The sequence below is a fragment of the Chiloscyllium punctatum genome, chromosome 10 (genome assembly GCF_047496795.1).
Source record: "Chiloscyllium punctatum isolate Juve2018m chromosome 10, sChiPun1.3, whole genome shotgun sequence".
NCBI lineage: Eukaryota > Metazoa > Chordata > Chondrichthyes > Orectolobiformes > Hemiscylliidae > Chiloscyllium > Chiloscyllium punctatum.
In genome coordinates this window covers 41,208,524-41,235,635 of record NC_092748.1, presented here as the reverse complement: position 1 = coordinate 41,235,635, position 27,112 = coordinate 41,208,524, and the positions used below count along the sequence as shown (strand labels likewise).

The 27,112-nt window shown below is 42.1% G+C and overlaps 1 long non-coding RNA gene across 3 annotated transcripts in view; it reads right to left on the bottom strand.

The window, feature by feature from the left end:
* Positions 1-25,319, bottom strand: part of LOC140482064 (uncharacterized) — a 145,869-nt gene extending 120,550 nt beyond the window's left edge. For all 3 annotated transcript variants that reach the window (XR_011961651.1, XR_011961653.1, XR_011961650.1), the window contains exons 1-2: positions 25,217-25,319; positions 25,029-25,075 (exon numbers count right to left, since the gene is read on the bottom strand). This is a non-coding gene — a long non-coding RNA (uncharacterized lncRNA). The remainder of the gene's footprint in view (positions 1-25,028; positions 25,076-25,216) is intronic.
* Between the last annotated feature and the right edge of the window lie 1,793 nt (positions 25,320-27,112).

Sequence of the window (27,112 nt, the reverse complement as noted above, 5' to 3'; positions counted from 1 at the left end):
GTGGGAGCGGGCAGGAGGTGGTGTTGGACAGGGGCAGGAGGCGGGGTGGGAGCGGGCAGGAGGCGGTGTTGGACAGGGTTAGGGGGTGGGGTGGGACTGGGCGAGAGGCAGTGTGGGACCGGGTTGGGGGTGGTGGGGTGGGAGGCGGTGTTGGTTGGGGTTGGGGGGGTGGGGTGGGAGCGGGCGGGAGGCGGTGTTGGACGGGGTTGTGAGGGTGTGGTGGGAGCAGGCGGGAGGTGGTGTTGGATGGGGTTGGGGGCAGTGTGGGAGTGGGCGGGAGGCAGTGTTGGACAGGGTTAGGGGGCGGGGTGGGAGCGGGCAGGAGGCGGTCTTGGACAGGGTTTGGGGTGGGAGCAGACGAGACGCAATGTTGGACAGGGTTAGGGGGCGGGGTGGGAGTGGGCGAGAGGCAGTGTTGGATGGGGTTGGTTGGGGTTGGGGGGGTGGGGTGGGAGCGGGCGGGAGGCAGTATTGGACGGGGTTGGGGGGATGGGGTGGGAGCAGGCGGGAGGCGGTGTTGGACGGGGTTGGGAGGTGGGAGGCGGGAGGCGGTGTTGGACGGGGTTGGGAGGGTGGGGTGGGAGCGGGCGGGAGGCAGCGTTGGATAGGGTTGGGAGGGTAGGGTGGGAGCGGGCGGGAGGCGGTGTTGGATGGGATTGGGGGACGGGGTGGGAGCGGGCGGGAGGCAGTGTTGGATGGGGTTGGGGAGTGGGCGGGAGGCGGTGTTGGACGGGGTTGGGGGGCGGGGTGGGAGCGGGCAGGGTGTTGTGTTGTAGGTTGGGGTGGGAGCAGGTGGGGCGGCGGTGTAGGACTGGGTTGGGGGGGGGGGGCGTGCGGGAGGGGTGGTGTAGGACAGGGTTGGGGTCCAGTAGGGGCTCACGCATGGTGTGCTATTGCCTCGTCTCCTGAACGGGGAGCAGACGTAATAGAGAACGCCAAGCTCTAGAGGAAAGGCATTGAATTGATTAACCGAATAATTGATTATCAGAGCCAAATTGTGCCTGCCCATCTCATTCGGATAATCGGGGTTCCTCTGTATTCTGTTAAGTGTTCCAATAGAGTTAAGTTATTCCAAGTTGCTCTTTCTTTTGTTGTATTTTAACTACAGTGTTGGAATAAGTTGTGTTTTGCTTAACGTCAAATAGTTAGACCAATCAAACTGCATCTAGAACACAGCACCTTTTAAAAGAAGAAAAAGTTATGGTCTATGCTCCCTTCTTAATATGTTTTGAGGGGTCAATCCTGGTTTGGTCCAGAAGAAGCAAACCCAGAGGGCTTGCTCCCAGCAGGGCAGCCTGGCTGATGTCCATTCCCTTAATCAGACACTGACTGTAGTTGATCAAGGAACAAACTACCACAGACAAGCAACAGTGAGGTAGCAGTTGTCAGGAATATGCCCAACTGCAGCTGGGTTCATCCCACCAGTGGTGGGCTGAAGTCATTAATTGGCTACTCAAGGACATCAGCAGGTTGCAAGGAGAGAAGGTGGGCAATTTCCCCTCCCACCCAAAACTTAATTTTGACAGAAACAGAAAGGCAACAAGACTTAAGTCCAACACCACCATGTCTAGTTCAGTGCCTTGCCTATCTCCAAACTTGCCACCTCTAGGAGCAGAAAGTTGTGCCACTGCCAGTCTTGAAATGGTCAGAATTTAAAAGGCTAATTTAATTTGGTTGATATCCTGTTGAAATTGGGATTTTACATCAATTGTAGATGCTCCTTCAAGCTGAAAAATCAGATACCTCAATGTGGATGGTAGCCTCTGTAAAGAGAGATAATGGGAGGTGCTTAACATCACAGTTACCCTTTTCTCAGTGAGTGACAAAATCTCACATGCAGTCATAGAATCCTAGATATACAGCACAGAAACAGACCCTTCGGTCCAATTCGTCCATATTCCTCTAAACCCTTCCTATTCATATCCCCATCCAGATGCCTTTTAAATCTTGTTATTGAACTAGTCTCCACATCGCCCTCTGCATGGAAAAGTTACCCCTTAGGTCCCTTTTAATCATTCCCTCTCACTTTAAAACCTCTAGTTTTATAATCTAGTTTCCCACCCCAGGGAAAAGACCTTAACTATTCACCCAATCCATGCCCCTCGTGATTTTGTAAACCTCGATAAGGTCATCCCTCGGCTTACAGTCCCAGCGTATTCAGCCTCTCCCTATAGCTCAAACCGTCTAATCCTGGCAATGTCCTTGTAAATCTTTCAGGAAATTTTGAAGTTTCACAATATTCTTCCTATAGAAGGGAGACCAGAACGGTGTGCAGGATTCCAAAAGTGGCCTAACCAATGTCCTGTACAGCTGCAACATGACCTCCCAACTCGTATACTCAATGCACTGACCAATAACAACAAGCATTTCAAAAGCCTTCTTTGATATTCTATCTGGAGACTCCATTTTCAAGGAACTATGAACTACACTTACACTCCATGGCACCTTTGTTCAGCAACACTCCCCAGGACCTTACCATTAAATGTATAAGTCCTCCCCTGATTTGTAGCACATCATATTTATCTAAATTAAACTCCATCTGCCACTCCTCAGCCCACTGGATCAATATCCCGTTGTATTCGGAGGTAAACTTTTTCGCTGTCCACTACACCATGGAATAAATGCAGTTCTGTCAGGGGTCGCTGGCAATCAAGAAAGCAATGCGTGGCTGTTTTTTTTCCTGTTTTGGGACAGACCAGAACCCCAAAGTACGAAGGGCATTATCAAAACTTTTAACTTTCAAAAGGTTTTTTTTTGTTAAATATAAAACAGAGGATTGCTACAGACAAAATAAAAAGAGACTACAGACATAAACTTTCTCAGTCACTGTCTAAGAAGATAGGCTGTGGGACTCACAGAATGTTGCACCTGTAGAATGTCAGGGAAACTTCAAACAGACAGGAAGATGCAAGAGGAAGAGTAATGGGGGGCTGATAATAGTGAGTCACCCCCACCCGCACCACCAACTGAAAGGCTAGTTGGTGTCTGCTGGTGGAAGGTGGTGTGCTAGTGACCTCAGGCAGGCGTTTGTCCTAGTTTGGATTGAGTACAAGTATGTTGCGAAGGTCACAGTTGAAGGATCACTCATTAGTCAACCCTCTGTTACAGGTAAAAGGACTCCTCCACTGAGTTCTAGAAGCCAGCTAGCCAACAAACTATTTAGAAGGAATCACAACAAGAGCTTCATGCTACTGGCCTGCTATGTCAAAAGGAAACACAACAAAAGAATCTCATGCAAAAGCCAAAAATCCAGAAATCAACTGTTCACCAATAAATGTTCGATTATCTACTTTTGACAAGTGAACCAGAGAGATGGTCCCAATAACTTTTAACTATGTTTTTTAGCACAGGATTCCTATTCCAACTGTGTGTATGTGTACGTGTACGTGTGTTGTGTTTGTAATTCTTCCCACAATCAGGAACCAATAAACCCTCTCTTTTGTTAACTCAGAAAAGACTGGCTAAATTAGCTCCTTTTTTCAAAACAATAAACACATGTGCATCCACAAAAGAGGGATCTTTTTTAAATTAATCTTGTTGTGACCAAGCAAGATAACAGGTGAATAAAGAAAGGATTTGGCATGACCATCTGCAGCCACAATAAAATGGAGAACCTTGCACAGAGCCTGGTCATAACAAATCCCAGAACCAATACAAGCTACTGTCATACCATGTTCTTGTTTAATTTAAGACCAGAGAATAATTCAGATTGAAGAGCAAGCATTCCTTAGACAGTACTTTACCCAGAGAGAGACCTTGTTGCTAATATTCCAAGAATATGGGGTCCACTGACAGCACCAGCATTTAGTTCTGACCCAGAATGCCCTTGAGAACCTTGTGGTAAGCCATTGTTTTGAACTTCTGTCAGTCCCTAACAACGCTGTTGCTATGGTGTCAGAGGATTTCTTTATAAAGGAATGTGGGAAATTCATTAGTGAAACCATTTCTGCACACCGATTCTATCACAGCTACACACAACACAATGTTGTATCATAGCAGGACTGACTGGAATTTGTTTTGCAGCTATAGCAATTTAATAGATGTTATTTATCCACCTCTTTTGGGATCTAGAACTCAGTAATTTGCATTTCTCAGCAAAATACATGGAGCCAAATGTTTGTGAATGAGCTGGGAAAGTTGCTGACCTGGCAGATCTGCCTCCTTAAAAACAGTCCCATACCACTGTATTTCCATCCTGGGATGCAGGGGCAGGATGGAGTCAGACCCACGATTTCAACTGACAGCAGAAGTTGGGCAGGGGGGGGCGCAGCACTGCCAAAGCCAGCAGGCTGGAATGCCTGGCACTGTTAACTGGGACATCAACATGTTTAATGAAGAATTTCAAGCTCTCAAATGCCTATCCTTTACCTGCTCACCTCAATCCATTCTGCATGTACCTTCCACCAGCCCATAACACTTTATGCCCATGGTATCTCCATGTCAACCCAAACAAAATGTGATTACATCTTCTCTGTTGAGATGTGAGGTTCTGGATGTTTTGAAAAACTTAACTAAGAATTCATAATAGATCCACTTATCAAATCAAATCCAGAGCAAAGTCAATAATGGAGGCCAATGAAAGTGAAACCCCTTTTTATAAGATGAAGCTGTTGTTTCCAATCATTTCGAAGTTTTTCTTGAAGCTAGAGACACCAGATATTTAGAGCTTAGTCCTTGATGCTGGAGTTTCCAACAACAGTTTTCTACATTGGCAAAGTAGTATAACACCTGTCAACACTTACACAATGATGGTCAACATAGTGGTCATTCTGCAGTAAAAAAACATCTAAATCACAGCTAAGTATCTAACTATTGAAACACAAGATCTTATTTCTGTATTCCAGGAGCATGTTGCTTTTAATTTGGTTCCTGCATCATCTGAAGTTATATGAACCATGTCTTCTAATAACACAGCGGGTTTCATTGAAAGGGTGGGTTATTAAATGGTCATCCTTGGAATAGAGTAGGAGGGAGGAGATTGCTGAGCATCCTTGTGTCACCCGCATACTTATTTTGAGGCAATAAAAAAAACTAACAATACAAGAATAGGATGGGAATGCTGGAATGGGGCACTATCCTCGATTTGCCTACCTCCATTCTGATATGGACAGAGGCCATAATCTCTCAGATACTAGCTATTTCCTTTAGTACTATTGTTGTGCAGATATTACAAACATCACCAATTCTACAAATCATTAAATAGCACTCTGGATAGTATTAAAACAATTGCAAATTTATTTCACCACTAGGTTACAAAAGTCATTCAAACATTCAATATTCGCTCATCTACTTCCTTGCTTCATTCCCCACTGATTACCACACACACGCGCGCACACCTCACTCTAAGGGCAATGTAGAATCAAAGTTAAGTCACTATTTTGCACAATGGTCTGATACAGAATATTATACAGATATGTGCTAACATTTTGGAGTTGGAAAATGAAGTCTATCCTATCGCTTCAGGCTACAAAAATTAAACACAAATTCCTAACACCAAACCAGCAAGGAAGTAGATGAGTGATCAATGAATGTTTGAATGACTTTTGTAATCTAGTGGTGAAATAAATTTGCAATTGTTTTAATACTATCCAGAGTGCTATTTAATGATTTGTAGAATCATACCCCAGACATTTCAGAGCATTTTAATTGACTGACTGTGCCAGGACCCCTGCCTGAAGGGATGTCCCTTGACTTGACTGAAGAGTACACCCCTTAGACTTCGAGACATTGGCCATTTGGTGGAAGCACGTGCAATGAATTTGTCATGTACATAGTTGGCACACAGTGCTGATGTGAGATAGATACTTGAAATATCAACATAGCACTCTGAATTATAGCAGCAGGTTGACTCTCATGACTGATGGTTGCTACCAACCACAACAAACTGTTGAGCTTTGTCTCCATACTGAAAGGTAAGACTGAAGAACTGTGAGCTTGTTCGTACTGGTTGAGGGGAAGAAGTGCCAAAACACAAGGCAAGGCAGAGATACCATAAGCATCCAAATAGGCACAACGTAAATGAGCACTAGTCAAGCAAGTGAAGATTCTGGTTCATGAGATAGATGGCTTCCCCTGTGTACAAGGCAAAGTTGTAGTGGCATTCTGATGGGAGGTGCCAGTGCACTCAGAAGTATAATATTGATGTGCAGAACAGTTTATTGATTGGGTTGGATAGAAACCATGATGGCCAGATGCCAAGGTGCACGGATAGAGGGGTACCTGCAGTCACTACCCATGTTGTGTGCCATGGAATATGCTATCAATGATCCATATTGGAATTCCAGAGGAGCAAGTGGTGAGCTCAGGTTGCCAAGTCACTACTCAGACTTCTACAGAAGGAATTCTCAGCATCTAGCTTCTATCTGGTGAGCAGAAGAATGGAGGACTGCACACTAATGAGGGAAGATTAGGTAGTAATGAAATTGGTAATGACCATTAATCCATAAAATAGGCCGCTACATGGTCACTACTGTCTAATACTTGATTGGAAACTGGAAGATTTTGCTCAATGTAGATAAGATCCTCAATGGCCATCTCACCTGATTTTCCCAACTTTTTTGCTATGGTCCACATCAGAGCTGGGAAGGGTTGGCCCCTTCGCTTTAGCTCAACCTACTCCAAACGAAGACTCTCAATGTGTTTTCCCAAATAAACCTTCACCATATTGGTCTGTCATGCCAGAGATTTCCAGGAGACAACAGAGATACCTTTTGAGATGTTTTAAGGATAGCCCTAAAGTCAGTTCTCCTTTGTTCTCCTGGAAGTCTCCTGACCATATTCTGAGTTGCTCAATTGCTTAGGATTTGTTGTCTGGTATTTTGAACTTAAGCTGTCAAGTGGAGCAGGATGTTAATGATTGGTACCTCAATACTGGATAGGTTGGCTTGGGTGCGGATGACATTGTCGAAATGCTTTTCTTTTCGATAGATTTGTCCAGAGAATCTTGTGAAGGATCTACTAGTAGTAAACACCATAATTTGATCTGCTTTTTTGTAAACCAATTATGCTTTCCCTCCCTATACTTTGGCTCAGCTGTTTGCTTTTATTTCAGCCCACATGTTGCTACACATGCAAATGTACGTAATTTGGACCAATACTTCTAAAAAGCAAAACGCTTCAACTGCTGGAAATTTTTAAAGAAGAAAGAGCTTTAAAAAGGCAGCAGACATCGTGAAAGGAATGAAAATGTCTTTGTTTTCAGTACAAGTGTTTCTTCAGAATAGAAAATTAAGAGGCATACATGCATGTCATTGCATTGAGAAAAGTGAAGGGGGTGTTTAGACCAAAAATATGCAAGGAGGAACAATTTAGTAAATCCCTGTCAATTACACTAAGATGGTAAATGCCTTGCGACATATGGAATAGCTAAAAATAATTTAAAATGAACCGATACAGTCCACGTTTGATGCGGCACCAGTGGCAGAATCAGATGCTGAGACTAGCTTCAGCTGGGGGAGAAAAACTGGCCACAGTTTCTGCTCCTGTTAACCATTACCTGCTGAACGTATGTGGGCATCAAGTAGAGAGTAGGATATGATTCGGATCAGCGTTGCTGGCTCCTATGGCCAAGCAATCTATGGTTACTTGCTGTTAAAACTCACATGAAAAACTGTCATTGAGTGGGGTCTCAGAGGGCAAGTGTCACTCATGGACCATATCACAGCTAGATGTCCATGGTCATTTCCTACTCTTGACCTTCCTTTGATTCTTATGTTCTTATTCAATTGCATCTTTGTCTTGTCTTTGTCCTATCATATTTAATGCTTTTTAAAAAAATTCTCTGAATTCCTGTTTCCTTGGAAACATTATAAAAAAGCAACAACCATATTGCTAGGAAAAACAGCTCTTGATATTCTTAGAATATTAGGTCATGTTTGAAGTTTCCTTGACCTTGGAAATTCTGTACGATCAATCTGAGAAGTTTCTTTCTTGTTAAATTTGGAGTTTGTGTAGAAAAAATTCCATTGAGTTAATAGTGACATACTCGTCAAGGGACGACAAATGTTATTGTGCAGCTAAAGGTGCCTCACCTATAGTTGTGGTAATTGTGCCAATTTGACTCTAGATTGACTGCACACTTGCAAAGACTTCTCCCAAAAGACAAAGTAGATTCAAATATCCTCCAGACACCAATTCCCCTGTACAGCAAACGCTTTGTTGTTACATGTTATACTTTTGTTATTTTCAGTTCTTGGCACTGCTAGTCTTCCTTTCCGAACAGTAAAATGTGTAATGATTTCGTATTTTCTCACTAAGTGGACGTGATATTGGGAGGTTTCAAGCAGTTTCAGGTTCAGGTTTTATTAGAGTACAACCAGTTAGCTGCATGGACCAATTAAGTACACCCCGGCAAATCTCTGGTTGAGAGTGGGTTGGAAATCAGACCATTTCATGCCTGCAGGAAAGATTTTAGGCAATTAGTTGATATGTGTCTTCTACCCAATTACTGCTTTAATGTAGCTTATCTCAGCAGTTCTTCATCAAAAGAAATCTATATGATGATACATTGACATGAATAAGCCACACATTAGTTAGCATCTTTTTTTTCAAAGGTAAGTATAGTATCACCCCAGAGGACCATAATGCTCTCTCATTAGAAGGTCACAGCTGATGATGGTTTAACCTGAGGGTCACCACGTCTCAGGCAAAGGGTGTGGTTGAAAATAGAGTCCTTCATGGCGATCTGAATTTGGCTGGTACGAGAATTATACTTACGCTGTCGACATCATTACATTGCAAATAGTTGTCCAGCCAATTGAGCTAACCAACGTCTTCAGTTAAAGTATAGTTAACATAGTTGTTCGCTGCTTGTACATCTGATCCAGGTTGTCAAGATTTTACTTGCTACTAGGTATACCAACTTCTTATTTTATACCATGTTATATATTTTATGCATCTCCCTGATTAACTTCTCATCAAAAGCAGCACCATTGGTTGATACAAGTGTTTACCTTCTTACACCAGTACCAATATGATTCAGGAATAAAATATCTAGCAAAAGAAGGACAAGTACAACTGGCCATTGCACACCCCACGTGGCAGTGAGTTACGAATTCCAGCATATCCAACCTAAAAATGTGAGAAAACACAAATCCAATCAGTTTTAGCAAGTTCTGAATGGAATCAATCTTCTGCTTTAGCTGTGTTGGTGTTACAATAATATTGATTGTAACATTAATCTTTTTTGGCTATGGATTAAAAAATATTGCTTTAAACCAAGGAGTCTCAAAGGAGGTAGTTGCAGTTTTGAATATTGCTTTTATTGGAGCACATTGAGAGTGTGTGCAATGTCGCTACCACAGAGCCAATTAGTTTTGTACTGAAGGACAATTGTTTGACTACATTTTGATTGGTTCCTGATTAGGTGATCACGACACGTGTGGAGCCAGTGCAAAGAAACCTCTAGCTTGCAAAAGAAAAGCATTAAAAAAATTGTCCCACCCTACAGGAAACAGACAATTTCTCCAGTAATAGCTAGCTGCCTTCCAAACACCCTTCTCTTCAAACCTCCTGTTGAAGGAAGAATAAAACATCCTCAAAGACAGTGAAATTATAAACTCTGATCACAATGAAAATCAGCATAGGTATGAAAACAGTCTTGTGTGACTAGAAAAAGAACTAAGATGAAAATTGAAAAGAAAGAAAGAAAATAACTCATCGAATCCTGTGGTCCAGACTGGTGCTATTGAACTGTTTCCACTCTCCCCAGCCAATTCCATTCACAATATTTACCTCATCTGTTTTTGTATGCCTGCCAATTTAAGAAGGGTGGGATTCTAGTTTTGGAATTTTAGCTTAGCAATTCATTATTTTCTACTTGCCATTGTTAAAAACAACTTTGTTCATCAAAACAGTTAACTGCTTCCAAGTACAGAACCATCTGTTTTCATCGAATTAGAGTTGATCAGTCAGGTAAATTGGGGATTTTGGATAATTTGACTAGATCTTTTCACATTTCTAATGATGCTGAGAATTCATTTCCAGTGTATTACTCCAGTGAGTAATGACTTGAAGATTTCAAGTGATGGGGATGTCACCACATCCATTACCAGCTTGTTCCATTGTAGAATTGCCCATGAGAAGACAGATTGTTGCTACATTTTCTTACAACCAAATAGGATTTGGATAGCTATCTTATGTCTTGTTATTGCTAAAGGCATGAGACACATGTTTCTAATTCTCTAAAGTTCATTCCATATAAGGTCAGTCTGTTTTTCTTTCCATTCTTTGCGTTGTTGATTCCTATTCCACACCTTTATCAAGGTCATGACCACTAGCATGCTTCTCAAACTGATCCATGCAGAATTGTGCAGCACAATTTCAGCTTACTTCACCGTACTTAAATCTCTCACCATTTAAGAATAACAAATACTCAATAAGTTATCATTCAGATATTTTTATTGCATTGCAGTAATAAAATTTCCATTTTGTGGACTAAGTACCAGAAGCTTACCAAAATAAATGAATATAAACTGAGAAGAACCATGCAGAGGACTTTTGATATCACGCCTTCCCAGATGGTAAACTGCACTGTCGGAGATCTTCCAAGTACAACAAATATAAATGTGACATACTGCAGATATTGGAAATCTGAAATACAAATAGCTGGCAAGCAGGCCCGGTAGCATAGGAACAACACAGGAATTAGGAGCACAGTAGGCAATTCAGCCCTTCAAGCCTGCTCTGCCATTTAACAGGATTATGGCCTGGTCTCAACTCCACTTCCCTGCCTGCTACCCAGAGCTCTTTATCCCACCTTTCATCAGAAACATATCTATTTCTTTTTTGAATCTGTTGATGGATTCTGCCTCCACCGAACTCTGGGGCAGTGAGTTCCACAGATTCACAAATGCTCAGAGAGAAGTAGTTTCCCCTCATCTTAGTTTTGAACTGACTTCCTCTCACTCTATATCTATGACCTCTTCTTTGAGACTGTCCCAAAGGGAAAGCATCTGTTCAATGTCCACCTTATCAATCCCTTTTAGTATTTTATATATATCAATCAGTTTCCACCCCCTCCCCCGCCCCCCTCATTCTTCTGAACTCATGCTAGTACAAGCCCAAGCACCTGTGAGTGAGAAACAGTTAATATTTTGTGACATTTCTTCAGAACTAATACTTCTTTCAGTATTGCACTCAGTCATCCCCCATCCAGTTTGGGTCATGTCATGTTCCTTCTCAATCCTGCTTTTAAAAGTTAAAAATCACACAACACCAGGTTATAGTCCAACAGGTTTAATTGGAAACACTAGCTTTCAGAGCACCGCTCCTTCATCAGGTGGTTGTGGAGGACACAATTGTAAGACACAGAATTTATAGCAAAAGTTTACAGTGTGATGTAACTGAAATTATACATTGAAAAATACCTTGATTGTTTGTTGAGTCTTTCATTTGTTAGAATGACCATGATAGTTTCACTTCTTTCATATGTAAATCACAAAACGTTTTTTTTAAAAAGTTACATTCTCAGGTTAACTGTAACAATTGGTGTTAGCCAGATAATGTTGAAGGGGTTAGCCCCCTGTGTTCTCGGTCGGTCCCATAATGTTTAGATTGATTCTAATCTAAAAAGTGAATTAACACAGACTTACATGAATTCATGCAGTTTTTGAGCAAAGTACAATGTCACTCTGCAAGGAGAAATTCACCCCACAAACATACATGTATATGTGTGCATGTGTGTGTCTGGAGTGGGAGGGTTGTGAGTGTGAGAGACTGTACGTGTGTGTGTGTATGTGAGTGTAGAGTGTCTAAATCTGTGAGGGGGGTGCATGTGTGAGAGAGAGAGAGAGATAGTGCAATGGTGGTCACCTGTAGTGTGACATGAACCCAAGGTCCCAGTTGAGGCCCTCCCTATGGGTACTGAATTTAACTATCAGCCTCTGCTCGGCCACTTTTCGCTGCTGCCTGTCCCGAAGTCCGCCTTGGAGGATGATCATCCGAAGATCCGAGGTCGAATGTCCTGGACTGCTGAAGTGTTCCCCAACTGGGAGGGAACCCTCCTGTCTGTTGATTGTTATGCAGTGCCCATTCATCCATTGCCGTAGCCTTTGCTCAGTTTTCCCAATGTACCATGCCTCAGGATATCCTTGCCTGCAGTGTATAAGATAGACAACGTTGGCTGAGTCACATGAGTACCTACCATGTACAAGGTGAGAGGTGTCCCCATGTGTAATGGTGGTATCCATATCCACACTCTGACATGTCTTGCAGCGCCTACCGTGACAGGATTGTATTGGGTTGTCCTGAGAGCCGGGCAGCTTGCTACGAACGATGATCTGTTTGAGGTTTGGTGCTTGTTTAAAGGCAAGCAGTGGAGGTGTCAGGAAGGTCTTGGCGAGATGCTCATCCTCCTTATTAATGTGTTGCAGGTCACGAAGAACATAGTGTAGTTTTTCAGCTCCTGGAAAGTACTGGACAATGAAGGGTATCCTGTCGGTTGCAGCATGTTTTAAAAAAACGTTTTGTGATTTACATGGTCATTCTAACAGATGAAAGACTCAACAAACAATCAAGGTATTTTGCAAAGTATAATTTCAGTTACATCACACTGTAAACTTTTGCTATAAATTCTGCGTCTTACAACTGTGTCCTCTACAACCACCTGAATGAGCCGCGCTCCGAAAGCTAGTGCTTCCAATTAAACCTGTTGGACTATAACTTGGTGTTGTGCGATTTTTAACTTTGTACACCCCAGTCCAACACCGGCATCTCCAAATCATGACTGTTTTTAAAAAACAATGTTCATCTCCTCACTTTACCACCCCAGCCCATGCCAAGTAAACAAGGTCTTCCACTCTGCCCTCAATCTTTTTGGCTGCTTCTTCAAAGACTCAAATTTGAGAGACATGATTTCCCTCAAAGCCATGCTGACTATCCTTTATCATTCTTATTGCTCCAAATGCATGCAACTCCTATCTTTCACAATAACCTCAAACAAATTATCCACCACTTATGTCAGACTCTCAGGTCTATAGTTCCCGTATTTCTCCTTACAACCTTTCAAAATAAAGGCACAACATTTGCCATGCCCCAGTGCTTTGGCAACTCACCCATGACTACAGATAAGACAAGTGTTTTTGCTGGGGTCCCGCAATTTCATTCCTGACTTCCCACAACGTCCTGGGATACACTTGATCAGGTCTTCAGAGATTTATTCGCCTTTATGTTCTGTGGACCTCAGGCACTTTGTCTTCTATAATGTGAACTGCTTTAAAAACATCACGATTTATTTTCTTGCTTCCATGTCCTTCTCCACAGTATTCATTTAATAGCTCACTTATCTCTGGAGGTTCAACACAAAGATGACTTTGTCGACCTTTGGAGGGGCCCTACTCATTCCTTAGTTGCTCTTTGCGCTTAGTGTATGTGTAGAATCTCTTTGGATTATCCGTCATTTTATATGCAAAGGCTATCTCCTGAGTTCCCTTTTAAGAATGCCCCTACACCCTTTATACGCTTCATGAGATTCATTGGATTCCAGTTGTCCAGATCCAATTTTTTTTTATTCTTGACTAGAACTAAATATCTTTATTCAACCATTAATCCCTAATCTTACCAGATTTACCTTTCACTAAGAGGAAACATAATAACTCTGAATACAACTGAAAGACTCCCACCGCTCAGTTATCCTTTTACCTGCAAACAGTCTACTCCAATCAACTTTTGAATGTTCTTGTTCCATACCATTATTCTGATTCAGAACTTTACCTTTTATGGAAGCCTTATCCTTTTCCATACCTATTTTAAGACTAATAGAATTATGATCACTAGTCCCACCACTAACACTTCAGTCACTTGCCCTGCCTTATTTCCTAACAGAAACTCAAGTCATGTTCCTTTAATATCAATATATGAATGTTCTCACTAAAAAAAATTTGTTTGAACACATTTAACAAACTCCTCACCACCTGGACCTTTAACTGGGACTGCCATAGTGTTAATGTTATGAAAATTAAAATTCCCTATTACAACCCTATTATTCTTACATATATAGAACTCACAGATACCTTACAGAGTAGAAGCAGGCCATTCTGCTGATCGAGTCTGCACCAACATTCCAAACAGCATCCTTGCCAGACCCTATATTTCCCCACCAAAAGTCTCTGTCGACATCTGTGGACACTATGGATAATTGAGCATGGCCTTCCACCTAACCCGCACATCTTTGGACTGTGGGAGGAAAGCAGAGCAACCGGAAGAAACTCATGCAGACATGGGGAGAATGTGCAAACTCTTCACAGACAGTCACCCAAGGCTGGAATCAAACACAGATTCCTGGCACTATAAGGCAGCAGTGCTAACCGCTGAACCACTGTGCCACCTAACTTAAACCACCTTATCCATCTATGTTGCCACTTTGTGGACCCGTATGCCCAGATCCCTCTATGTTACTGCTCCTAAGGGTTCTGCCATTTCTTTTATGATTTGTACCTGAGTGTGATCTTCCAAACCACATCACCTTACATTTGTCCAGATTAAACTCCATCTGCCATTTCTCTGTCCAAATCTGCAATCTATCCACATCATGCTCTATCCATTGACAGGCCTCATCACTATCTGCAACTCTGTCAATTTTGGCACTACCCACAAAGTTACTACTTTGCCTTCCTCCAGATCATTTATATACATTACAAATAACTGCCCTCCCTCAGGCACAAAACCTCACTGGGTCTGGAAACATGGACTAGTCATGAAACAGGGATCTTAGTCCATCACGGAGTTAGTTGGAAATCTTTGTTGTAAGCAGACATTTCTCCACAGTGCATTCCACCTCCGAACTGCTTGCCCAGAGAAACAGTCCATATCTATTTACAGCCTCTTTGGCTGTCTCCACAGCTTTATCTCCCACCCAACATGGGTCCGGTCAGTGAAGCTGGAGACATTACACAGAAACATGTTATGAACCAGGCCAGATTCCCCTCAAAATATTTTAAGAAGGTAGCCTAGACCCTAACCTTTTTTTATTTTAAAGGCAGATGTGAAGAGCCTATTCCTGGAGTAATGTAGCTGGTCAAACCACTCGTCTTTAAGCAAAAAAGAGAATTTATTTAAACACTACAGTTGAAACACAAACAAAAGAAAGTAGAATTTAGAATAACTTAACTATTTGAAAACTCAACTGACTCGATATAGCAACTTAACTAAGGAGCTGTTCCAATTCCTGTGACATCCATAAACACACCCCATGACAAAAGGTAAATTCAAAAACAGATTCTCACAGGCAGGAGGAAACAACTTCTAACGAGATTTCAGAAAGAAAGCCAGTCAGGAACCATCTGCTGAAGCTTGGGACCTTTCTCCACTGTAAGCAGCTTCTCAGTGTTACAAATGACAAGAAACTAGAAAAAAACATGAACTGGACGGACTGACTGCTGTCCTGCCATTGTTAAACTAGGCTTGTGCCCAGACATTTCAGCACCTCTGCCTTTATGACCTCTCTGAAAAAAATCCAAGTACAAAATAACCTTGTTAAAAGGGCAGCATCATCACAGAAAATATAAGAGCAGGAGTAGGTCATTCAGCCCCTTGAGCCAGCTCCACATTTCAACATGATGAAGGCTAATCATGAAGCTCAATTCTCTAGTCACACTTCCGTCCAATACTCCTTGCTTGCTTTGGACACAAGAATAAAACGGATGGCGCGAGAGATTCTTCTTTTAACATCTGAAATCCCAAACATTGAGCTGCCAGTCTGTCCTCTTCTCAGCCAAGTTTATGTAAGAACAATCTGAAACTTGCCCTGAGTTCATTAGCCTTACTTCTAAGGCCCATTGCATTGAAGTAAATGCAATTTAATTCTTCAGTTACTTTGCTCTTTGAATTGCTCTCGTCTGTCTTTTCTAATTCAGAACTATTCTCATCGGTTTGTATTTTCTTGCAAAGCTCCTCCCCGCCCCCAAATTAACATACTATCCTAGATTCATGCTCACTACCGCATAATCTCCTGCCTGTGCCCCTGCCAGGTGAGGACATGGTGAGGACAGTGCAGGAGAGAGAAAGAGAGGGAGCCTGCACAGTTATTGCCTTGGCTATTTGAATTCGTGTATCGCTGGACATCGGAGTACATCTGGGAAAATTAACAAACAATGAATTTTACAACTAATCTTGGAGGTGAAGTTCACAGCACAGAATCAGATAAGTTAATTGTTGTTTTAAGTCTGTCCAAGAGAAAGGCTGCAGTAGTGAGTATAGTGGATTCTTTCTTGATTATATGATTTTGGAGATAAGTCTCTTGATTAAACTTAAAATATAAGCCATAGCTATTAATTTAACCTGGGGTACTGTTTGTAGAGGAATAAGATGGTGTTATTTTCTGGGTTTGTAGATTGTGAAGGAGCAAAAATGGCCTTTGCAGTGAGATGTACTTCTTGTCAGATGTGGGAGTTTAAAGAAAGTTTAAGGATTACTGCGGATTATATTTGCCATAAATGCTGTTGGATGCGAATCTTATCAGATCGAGTGGATCGGTTGAAGAGACAGACAGAAGCGATGAGGAATTTGCAACAGCAACAGTATGTGATGGATGGCAGTTATAGGAAGGGGGGAAAGTCTCAGATACAGTCATATAGATGGGTTAAGTCAAGGAAGGGTAAGAGAGATAGGCAGCTAGTGCAGGAGTCTTTTGTGGATATATCCATTTCAAAGAGGTATGCTGTTTTGGAAAATGTAGGGGGTGATGGATTCTCAGGGGAACGTAACACAAACAGCCAAGTTTCTGGTTTTGAGACTGGCTCTAATGCAACAAGGGGTACGTTGGCTTCCAAGAAATCAATTGTGTTCGGGGATTCTGTAGTCCGAGGTACAGACAGACATTTCTGCGACCAGCAAAGAAAAAGCAGAATGGTGTGTTGTTTCCCTGGTGCCAGGATCAAGGATGTCTCAGAGAGGATACAGAATGTTCTCACGGGGGAGAGGGGCCAGCAGGAAGTCATTGTCCACACTGGTACCAACGACATAGGAAGGGAAAAGGTTGAGATTCTGAAGGGAGATTACAGAGAGTTAGGCAGAAATTTAAAAAGGAGGTCCTCAAGTGTAATAATATCTGGATTACTTCCAGTGCTACGAGCTAGTGAGGGCAGGAATAGGAGGATAGAGCAGATGAATGCCTGGCTGAGGAGCTAGTGTATGGGAGAAAGATTCACATTTTTGGATCATTGGAATCTCTTTTGGGGTAGAAGGGACCTGTACAAGAAGGACGGATTGCACCTAAATTGGAAGGGGACTAATATACTCGCAGGGAAATTTGCTCGAACTGCTTGGGAGGATTTAAACTAGTAAGGTGGGGGGGTGGGACCCAGGGAGATAGTGAGGAAAGAGACCGATCTGAGACAGGTACAGCTGAAGACAGAGGTGAGTCAAACAGTCAGGGCAGGCAGGGACAAGGTAGGACTAATAAATTAAACTGCATTTATTTCAATGCAAGGGGCCTAACAGGAAAGGCAGATGAACTCAGGGCATGGTTAGGAACATGGGACTGGGATATCATAGCAATTACTGAAACATGGCTCAGGGATGGGCAGGACTGGCAGCTTAATGTTCCAGGATACAAATGCTACAGGAAGGATAGAAAGGGAGGATGACAGGAGGGGGAGTGGCGTTTTTGATAAGGGATAGCTGTGCTGAGGGAAGATATTCTGGGAAATACATCCAGGGAAGTTATTTGGGTGGAACTGAGAAATAAGAAAGGGATGATCACCTTATTGGGATTGTATTATAGACCCCCCCAATTGTCAGAGGGAAATTGAGAAACAAACTTGTAAGGAGATCTCAGCTATCTATAAGAATAATACGGTAGTTATGGTAGGGGATTTTAACTTTCCAAACATCGATTGGGACTGCCATAGTGTTAAAGGTTTAGATTAAGAGGAATTTCTTAAGTGTGTACAAGACAATTTTCTGATTCAGTATGTGGATGTACCTACTGGATAAGGTGCAAAACTTGACTTACTCTTGGGAAATAAGGCAGGGCAGGTGACTGAGGTGTCAGTGGGGAGCACTTGGGGCCATAATTCTATTAGATTTAAAATAGTGATGGAAAGGATAGACCAGATCTAAAAGTTGAAGTTCTAACTTGGAGAAAGGCCAATTTTGACGGTATTAGCAAGAACTTTTGAAAGCTGATTGGAGGCAGATGTTTGCAGGTAAAAGTGACAGCTAGAAAATGGGAAGCCTTCAGAAATGAGATAACAAGAATCCAGAGAAAGTATATTCCTGTCAGGGTGAAAGGGAAGGCTGATACGTATAGGGAATGCTGGATGACTAAAGAAATTGAGGGTTTGGTTAAGAAAAAGACGGAAGCATATGTCAGGTATAGACTGGATAGATCGAGTGAATCCTTAGAAGAGTATAAAGGAAATAAGAGTATACTTAAGAGGGAAATCAGGAGGGGACATGAGATAGCTTTGGCAAATAGAATTAAGGAGAATCCAAAGTGTTTTTACAAATATATTAAGGACAAAAGGGTAACTAGGGAGAGAATAGGGCCCCTCAAAGATCAGCAAGGCGGCCTTTGTGTGGAGCCACAGAAAATAGGGGAGATACTAAATGAATATTTTGCATCAGTATTTACTGTGGAAAAGGATATGGAAGAAATAGACTGTAGGGAAATAGATGGTGACATCTTGCAAAATGTCCAGATTACAGAGGAGGAAGTGCTGGATGTCTTGAAACGGTTAAAGGTGGATAAATCCCCAGGACCTGATCGGGTGTACCCGAGAACTCTGTGGGAAGCTAGAGAAGTGATTGCTGGGCCTCTTGCTGAGATATTAGTATCATCGATAGTCACAGGTGACGTGCCAGAAGACTGGAGGTTGGCAAACGTGGTGCCACTGTTTAAGAAGGGCAGTAAAGACAAGCCAGGGAACTATGGACCAGTGAGCCTGACCTCAGTGGTGGGCAAGTTGTTGGATGGAATCCTGAGGGACAGGATGTACATGTATTTGGAAAGGCAAGGACTGATTAGGGATAGTCAACATGGCTTTGTGCGTGGGAAATCATATCTCACAAACTCGATTGAGTTTTTTGAAGAGGTAAAAAAGAAGATTGATGGGGGCAAGGCAGTAGATGTGATCTATATGGACTTCAGTAAGGCGTTCAACAAGGTTCCCCATGGGAGACTGATTAGCAAGGTTAGATCTCATGGAATACAGAGAGAACTAGCCATTTGGATACAGAACTGGCTCAAAGGTAGAAGACAGAGGGTGGTGGTGGAGGGTTGTTTTTCAGATTGGAGGCCTGTGACCAGTGGAGTGCCACAAGGATCGGTGCTGGGTCCTCTACTTTTTGTCATTTACATAAATGATTTGGATGCGAGCATAAGAGGTACAGTTAGTAAGTTTGCAGATGACACCAAAATTGGAGGTGTAGTGGACAGCGAAGAGGGTTACCTCAGATTACAACAGGATCTGGACCAGATGGGCCAATGGGCTGAGAAGTGGCAGATGGAGTTTAATTCAGATAAATGCGAGGTGCTGCATTTTGGGAAAGCAAATCTTAGCAGGACTTATACACTTAATGGTAGGGTGCTAGGGAGTGTTCTTGAACAAAAAGACCTTGGAGTGCAGGTAGCTATGATAGTGAAGAAGGCATTTGGTATGCTTTCTTTCATTGGTCAGAGTATTGAGTACAGGAGTTGGGAGGTCATGTTGCGGCTGTACAGGACATTGGTTAGGCACTGTTGGAATATTGCGTGCAATTCTGGTCTCCTTCCTATCAGAAATATGTGTGAAACTTGAAAGGGTTCAGAAAAGATTTACAAGGATGTTGCCAGGGTTGGAGGATTTGAGCTATAGGGAGAGGCTGAATAGGCTGGGGCTGTTTTCCCTGGAGCGCCGGAGGCTGAAGGGTGACCTCATAGAGGTTTACAAAATTACGAGGGGCATGGATAGAATAAATAGGCAAAGTCTTTTCCCTGGGGTCGGGGAGTCCAGAACTAGAGGGCATAGGTTTAGGGTGAGAGGGGAAAGATATAAAAGAGACCTAGGGGCAACTTTTACATGCAGAGAGTGGCACGTGTATGGAATGAGCTGCCAGAGGATGTGGTGGAGGCTGGTACAATTGCAACATTTAAGAGGCATTTGGGTGGGTATATGAATAGGAAGGGTTTGGAGGGATATGGGCCGGGTGCTGGGAGGTGGGACTAGATTGGGTTGGGATATCTGGTCGGCATGGATGGGTTGGAATGAAGGGTCTGTTTCCATGCTGTACATCTCCATGACTCTATAAACATTATTCTTTTAAATATTGACAAACCTTGTTGAATTCAAGATTCATCCATAGTGCCCAAGATCTGGCTGCCACTTCTACTTTCCTGTGAGAGACTGTCCCCTTCAACAGTACCCTTTCAAACTAATCTGTTTGAAAGAAATAGCCATAGGAGACTCCTGATCTATCTTTTCTGACTTTTTATTTCAAAATGTACTTTATTCATCAAAAATATATCTCTACGCACACACACACACACACACATACATACATACATACACAGAGTTTGGTTCTGTTTAGTAGCATATCAAGGAATCAAACGCTGGTGTTTGATTCTAATCAATACAAACCAAAGGCATCTCTTACTTCAATTGGACTATATTTGCATGCATTCGAGGCACAAGCAGGGTCTGGTAACTGATCAAACGCCCATTTAACTTCAGCGGAAAGATCTTAGACAGTGGTCTTTCCCCACTGTGCCTCAGCAGCAGCTGCCCCAGGTTTTAGTGAGCCTTTCAGGATGTAGGCCTGGACCTTGGAACGTGCCAGTCTGCAATACTCTATCGAGGTCAGCTCCTTGCTCTGGTAGACCAACAAATTTTGGCCAGACCAAAGAACACCTTTCACCAGGTTGATGGTTCTCCAGATACAGATGATATTTGACTCTGTCCCGTGGAACAGACCTTAGAGCGCCACGCCCCCATCACGGAGCTACTCCGGACAAACCTCAATAAAAACCACAGCATCTTTCCCCAGACTTCCTGACAGTCACCGATCTGATATGATCTTGCTGGATTATCCAAATATTGGATTATCCGGCAAGATTGCAAAGTCCCGATGCTTGGGTAAACTATGTTATCTGGCATTCGATTATCCGGAATTCGATAAACTGAACGCAATACTCCCCCACCCAGGTCCTTCGGATAATCGAGGTTCCTCTGTCGTCACTTCTCTGAATGAATTAGTCATCACTCGGTATCTCCCCTCCTTGAATGGTGAGTTTCCCCCTTCACAGTAATTGAATGCAGAGGGAACAATTCCCACACTTTACTTCCCCTTCACAGCAGTGCCTCTTTCTACTGTGTTGTAAATCCACAAGCTGTTTTCTCTGCTAACAGGATGCTGCCAAATGATAAGGATGTTTACTATTACACAAATGAGTCATGAGATACACAGGTTCCCGTGCAGTTTTGATGGCTGGTATGTAGCCGTGTGTCCAACAACTCGTGGGCTGTGTCAAACAATACATTGCACTGAATGTTTGCATTGGCAGCATGCCGCTTATGCTCAATCAGCCATGCTTGCCAACCTCAGAAAAATATATCCACTTTTAGATGTGATTCCGTTATTGGAAATTGTCGAGTAATGCGGACTGGGCTAGGAGTTACACGAGAAACCAATTAAGATCATCAGTCATCCTCACAGTGCGGTGCACTTACATGGGTTAAAGGCTATGTGTAGAAATAGTGAGAATCTTCTCTATTATGCAGGCAAAAAGTGTTAGCACAAACAGTACCAGTCATTTGGGCTCTGCTGACGCCTCAGCTAAATATATGGATATATGATTGATAAACGTACAGACCTGTATATACAAATGATAAATTCTGATCTCTGTATGCAAAGAAATGGAATGTTTACATATATATGGCATGACCAACTGTACAGACCATCAAAATATTTTATGAATAAAGTATATTTTTGGAATTAAAAAAACACCTTTACTGAACCAAGGGATTGTACTTATACTTGTGTGCGCATGTGGGCCACATTCAGCTGTTTTTTCCACCACAGAGGACTTAAAAATACATGGTAATTGGGGTCTGCCCTTCTAGAATGCAAGAGGAACATAACAGCTTCACCTCATGCAGATTTTAAGTGAGTTGGCGTTGGTGGAAAGACAAGCTGGGAGCAGAGCTACAGTAAGACTGTCTCCTTAGCATAAGAGGATGTATGCCAGTTGGAAGCTGTAATTTGACAAAGCAATTGGGATTTAAGTATGTACAAAGGCAGAGAAAGGGCTGGAGAGGAAGGGAAGTGGGGCAGATTGTGTTAGGATGGATGTGAAAAGACATTAAATGACAAAAGGAATGAAAACACAAGGCAAAAAGGGTTGGCAATGGAATCCAAAATGAAACAATTGATTTGTCTAGAAGGGATATAAATGAGGCAAGGAGTATCATTACCAATAGTTGCTATCTGAAAAGTAGAATGAGGTCATAATCTAAATTACCGAATACTATGTTGAGTCTGAAAGGCAGTAAAGGAATTAATCAAGAGATGAATGCTGTTTTATGAGTTTACACTGAGCCTCAATGAAATAGTCGGGCGTGGGGTATGGCTGGTGTGGATTATCACAAAGTACTAAAACTACCTGAAAAGCTGTAATTATAGATTAGACAACAGAAACAATTCTGGTGAACAGTCTCCATCTATTTCTTTAATCATCCCTCATTACTGATAGACTACTCATGGTGGGATGTTTCTATCATGGTCTGGTTCTCCCCACACCCTCCCCCCTCCCAACCCTGATTTTTAGATTTTAAATCTATAGGTGTTAACTTCCTCACTTGACTGTGATAGGGAGTACTATAGGTCAGTAACTGACAGCACCAGCGTGGAATGGGCTAAGGAAGCAATAAAGAGCTATTGTGAATGGCTCCAGGATGTCTGCAAGCTGTCAGGCACTGTAAGGGAAGGTTGTGATTGTCTCAGTAATTTTAATTTACAGTTTGTGTAAACATAAATACATTTTAAAAATGCATCAGACAGCTGACTTTAGGGATAATCAAACAGTATTTGGATTATTTGAAAGTGACACCAGAAGAATCTGCACACCTAACAAAACACTGATATATGGAGGTAGGGATGACGATCATGGAGAGTGTACAGACTAGAAACAAGAGCTTTCCTTCCTTCCTCTGTCTATTGACATATGGTCCACTTTAAGTAAACATTGAAAGTGATTGTCATCTAACAGAGGTCTCTTCAACATTCCAGAAATGTCTAATTTGTGTAAATTTTACCTCACAGACTTAAGCTATTGCAACTCCAGACATCTCCTGATTGTAAACATGTAAACTTATTCCAGTAGCAATTGCTGTCTGCCTTTTACATTAGGTGGCTGGAATTTAATATTTTCCCATACCGAGGGGCATTTAAATTGGCAAGGATAATGTGCAATGACTCTAATTTCCACCCATGCCTCAATTAAGTTGTGTCGGGAACGCTCACGGTCAGAGTTCCTGCCTGGTCCAATTTGAAGCCAATAGGTGGGCAATTAATATCCATTTAAGGGCATCATTCTGCTGCTATTGGTATTTAACAAATGATGAGTCTAAGAGTTGCCAGGCAGGCAGCGTGTTAAGCAAACCCTTGTTGTCAGACACTAGGTTCCGGACTAAGGGATCTGGCGTGCAAAGGGGCAAGAAGGACTCCTGAAAGCCCCATGCACTTCCTTCCAAGTCCAAAGCCCCCCCAGCCAGCAACCACATACTGCATTGACTGAGTGGCTACTGGTGTTGTCTGGCTAGCTCGCCAATTCTAGATCTGTCATAGCTGCATGGCCAGTAGTTACCACCACTCCCTGTGGTAACTTGCCAGCCTGTGGCTGGTCAGTACCTCTTGTTAAGCAGAAATTATATCCCTTTGGGAAGCTAACCACTCACTACTGATGCACTTATTAGCAATTAACACGACATGTCTTCTCAAAAGGAAATGGTGTGCGGGGTCTTGCCAGCTCACTGTCTGGTGGACAAGAGCCCCATCACCCAGAATAAGTTCCTCTCCCTGTTTACTGTTGCTCACTAGGTCCATACATATCCATCAAGTCTCAAATTCAACATTCAGCAGATTTGTGTTTACACTTCAAGATGATTGTTAGGAAGCATATCCTCAATACATCAACAGCTTTGTGCCTATTATGTCTGGATTATGGTGAGGCTAGTCACTATTATTGAAGTTGGACATAGCAGCTGTGTTGATCACCATCCAATGGGGCACATACTACAGTCAGGAGAAGCACAAAAACACACATTCAATGCAGGTTTATACTTGTTACAATGTTGCACATGAAGATATTTTGGTATCCGCTCTTCCTAGGAATGGTGATGGATTCACACAGCCAACTGTGCTATATGTTAGTGTTTCGACCTGGCTCACAAGGAATGTTGGAAAAGATTGTGTTATATTTCATGGTTACTATGTTATAATACCTTTAAGAGGCATACTCATGGTTTCATTATGATAATATGTGACCAGAGGGTAGAAAGATCTCATATACCTTAAGTTGAGATCACTTTAAGGATGACACATTGCTGAAAGCATGTTGCTCAATGCTTTCTGTTGTAATTTAATGTTTGTGCATAGTAGTCAGATCTAATAAATATTTGTTAGATTCGTCAACACCACAATATTTGACATCGAGCTAACATAAACATCATCGCATCAGTTAAAATACCCTGTTAGAGGCAAAATTCACATCAGCACTGACTTTATGGAGCTGGTCCACACGCTTACTTTTCACTGCCTGGTTTCCTGACCCCTGGGAAATTTGTGCAGCAACAGTGAATTTTAAATCAGGTTTCAAATTGCACTTTATGAGGCAAATTTAAACATATTAACTGTGTTCCACTTCCCTAAGGGCTCAGATGCCACAGTTTCTGCCATTGTAATAAAAGGCAGTGAACGTTTCCAATATTGCTGAGGCTGTAACCACTCCCAGCTTCCATCAATCATCATCTATCTTGCCATGGTGGACTAATACCAAAGCCATTGAGTAACATCATGATGTCAAATGCAAGGTTTGAAAAGGATATAAATCTCACCTCGAGCTTTGTTTGCAGCACAAACCCAGAACAAACCAGTCAACAGCCTGAAAAGAATAAAAATTACATAATATTATTCAAAGCATAGGCTTTTAAAAATAACAGGTAAAGAGTGAGCTACAAGGTCAATATTAATTTTGGTGACTTTCAGAAAATGCCTTGCTTCGCTCTTAACAAAATGACATTACCTAATTCCTTCCATTCCATAACAAATTTTCCATTATTCTAAACCAATGAAAAAGCTGGTGGAGTTCATGTGAGAAATCAACACTCCAAGGAACTAAGCGTATACCAGGTCGAATTTCTTGGCAAAGGGTTTCTTGAAATCCTGCATGCTATTACATGCTAACAATGACATGACCGGAGGGCTTGACGTGCGCAATGCTGCAAACAACTATGACATTTACATTCTGGTATGACTGATCACTGCATAGACAACTTTGCTTCTTCATTTTTCGACAGTTTATATTTCCAGCACCTTGGAGATCCAGACTGTATTCCATGACGCAAGGTTCAGGTGTTATTTTGCATAAAGTTGAGATTGTTACTAACTCTTGACTATTGAATGCATTAGAGTTTGCAATTTGCACTTTTTGACTATTAGCTGCTGTAAATTTTTATATTCATTACTATTTCTATTGCTAACATATTAGGATCAAGAGATATCCTTTCAGGACATTAGCCTGATGTTCATATTATTGCTAATTTTGTCTTTTTATATATAATTTTCAGTATATGGTTTTTATAACAGGCATTATGACTTCATGAATTATTTGTAAAATCCTGACAAAACACCTTGTTTGCAGTTAAACCTGATCATTTAATGTAGCAGCATGTGCCAATCCCAAAACTACTGATTATAATTCTTCGGCAACCCATCTTCAGAGACCCCACAAAGAGATCAGGACAGAATGGGATAAGTACAGGCTGATGAATTGTCCCATTTGGGATAGCTGTTTAGACTTGGAAAACATTCATTACGTCCCTGATGTGAGCTGAACCATGCAGGTGAAGGGTGCATTTGAGGCTACAACTGTAACCAGCATAAGTGTTTAAGCCACTCAGTTTTTTGAAGGTATTACAAACTCAAGAGCATGTATTACAAAACTGCAGACACAAACCATTGCTAATAGCACATGGTATATCAAACTGCACATGTAATTACAATTCAAAACTGTAACCTTTGATTCCTCTTTGCTGATACATAGAATGGCCAGGCAGACAGCACCCAGAAGAAATCTTGGCAGAGCTTTACAGACATTTTCTTGGCAGGAATGTCCAGCTCTGCTCCAGGAGTGGAAACAGAGCCATTGTGCCACAGACCTCTCTCCCCCCGTTCTATGACGTAGGTATGTGTTGTGAACAAAATGCCCTCTCCAACAAAGGTGGTTGAACCTGGATGGTAGGAAAGGCAACCTGAGTTTACACAGATTGAAATAGAGAAGGAAGTCCTCATACACCAGCTGGAGGCCTTGAAACGTGAACTACAGAAAGGTCACAAAAATGATCGGTCACCTCCAGGACAGACAGGACCTGTTGCATGACCTGAAATTCCACCTGAAGGGGCACTCCAGAGCTGCACACAGCTGGAGCTATTTCATTGCCAAATTCATTGACTGCTACTTTGAATTTTTACTTCAGGTCAGAGTGCAGCATCTGGGGAGGAACAGAATACAAAATATTCTTTTAATTGGATTTGATTATTGTCATGTACTGAGATATATGGAAAAATATTGTTTTGCATGCTGTCAAGACAAATTGTCACGTTATATAAATACATCAGGGTAATAGAATAGAACACAGAATATAGTATTACAGCTACAGAGATGCAGAGAAAAATTAACTTTAATATGAGATGCCCATTGAAAAACCTGACAATGGGGAAGAAGCTGTTCTTGAATCTGTTAGCATGTGTTTTCAAGCTTTTGTATCTTCTACCTGATGAAAGAGGATGGAACGGAGTACAATTAGAGTGGGAGGAGTCTTTAATTAAGTTGGTTGCTTTCCCAAGGCAGCAGGAAGTGTAGACGGAGTCAATGGAATGAAGGCTGGTGTGCATGTAGGACTGGGCTGCGTTCACAACT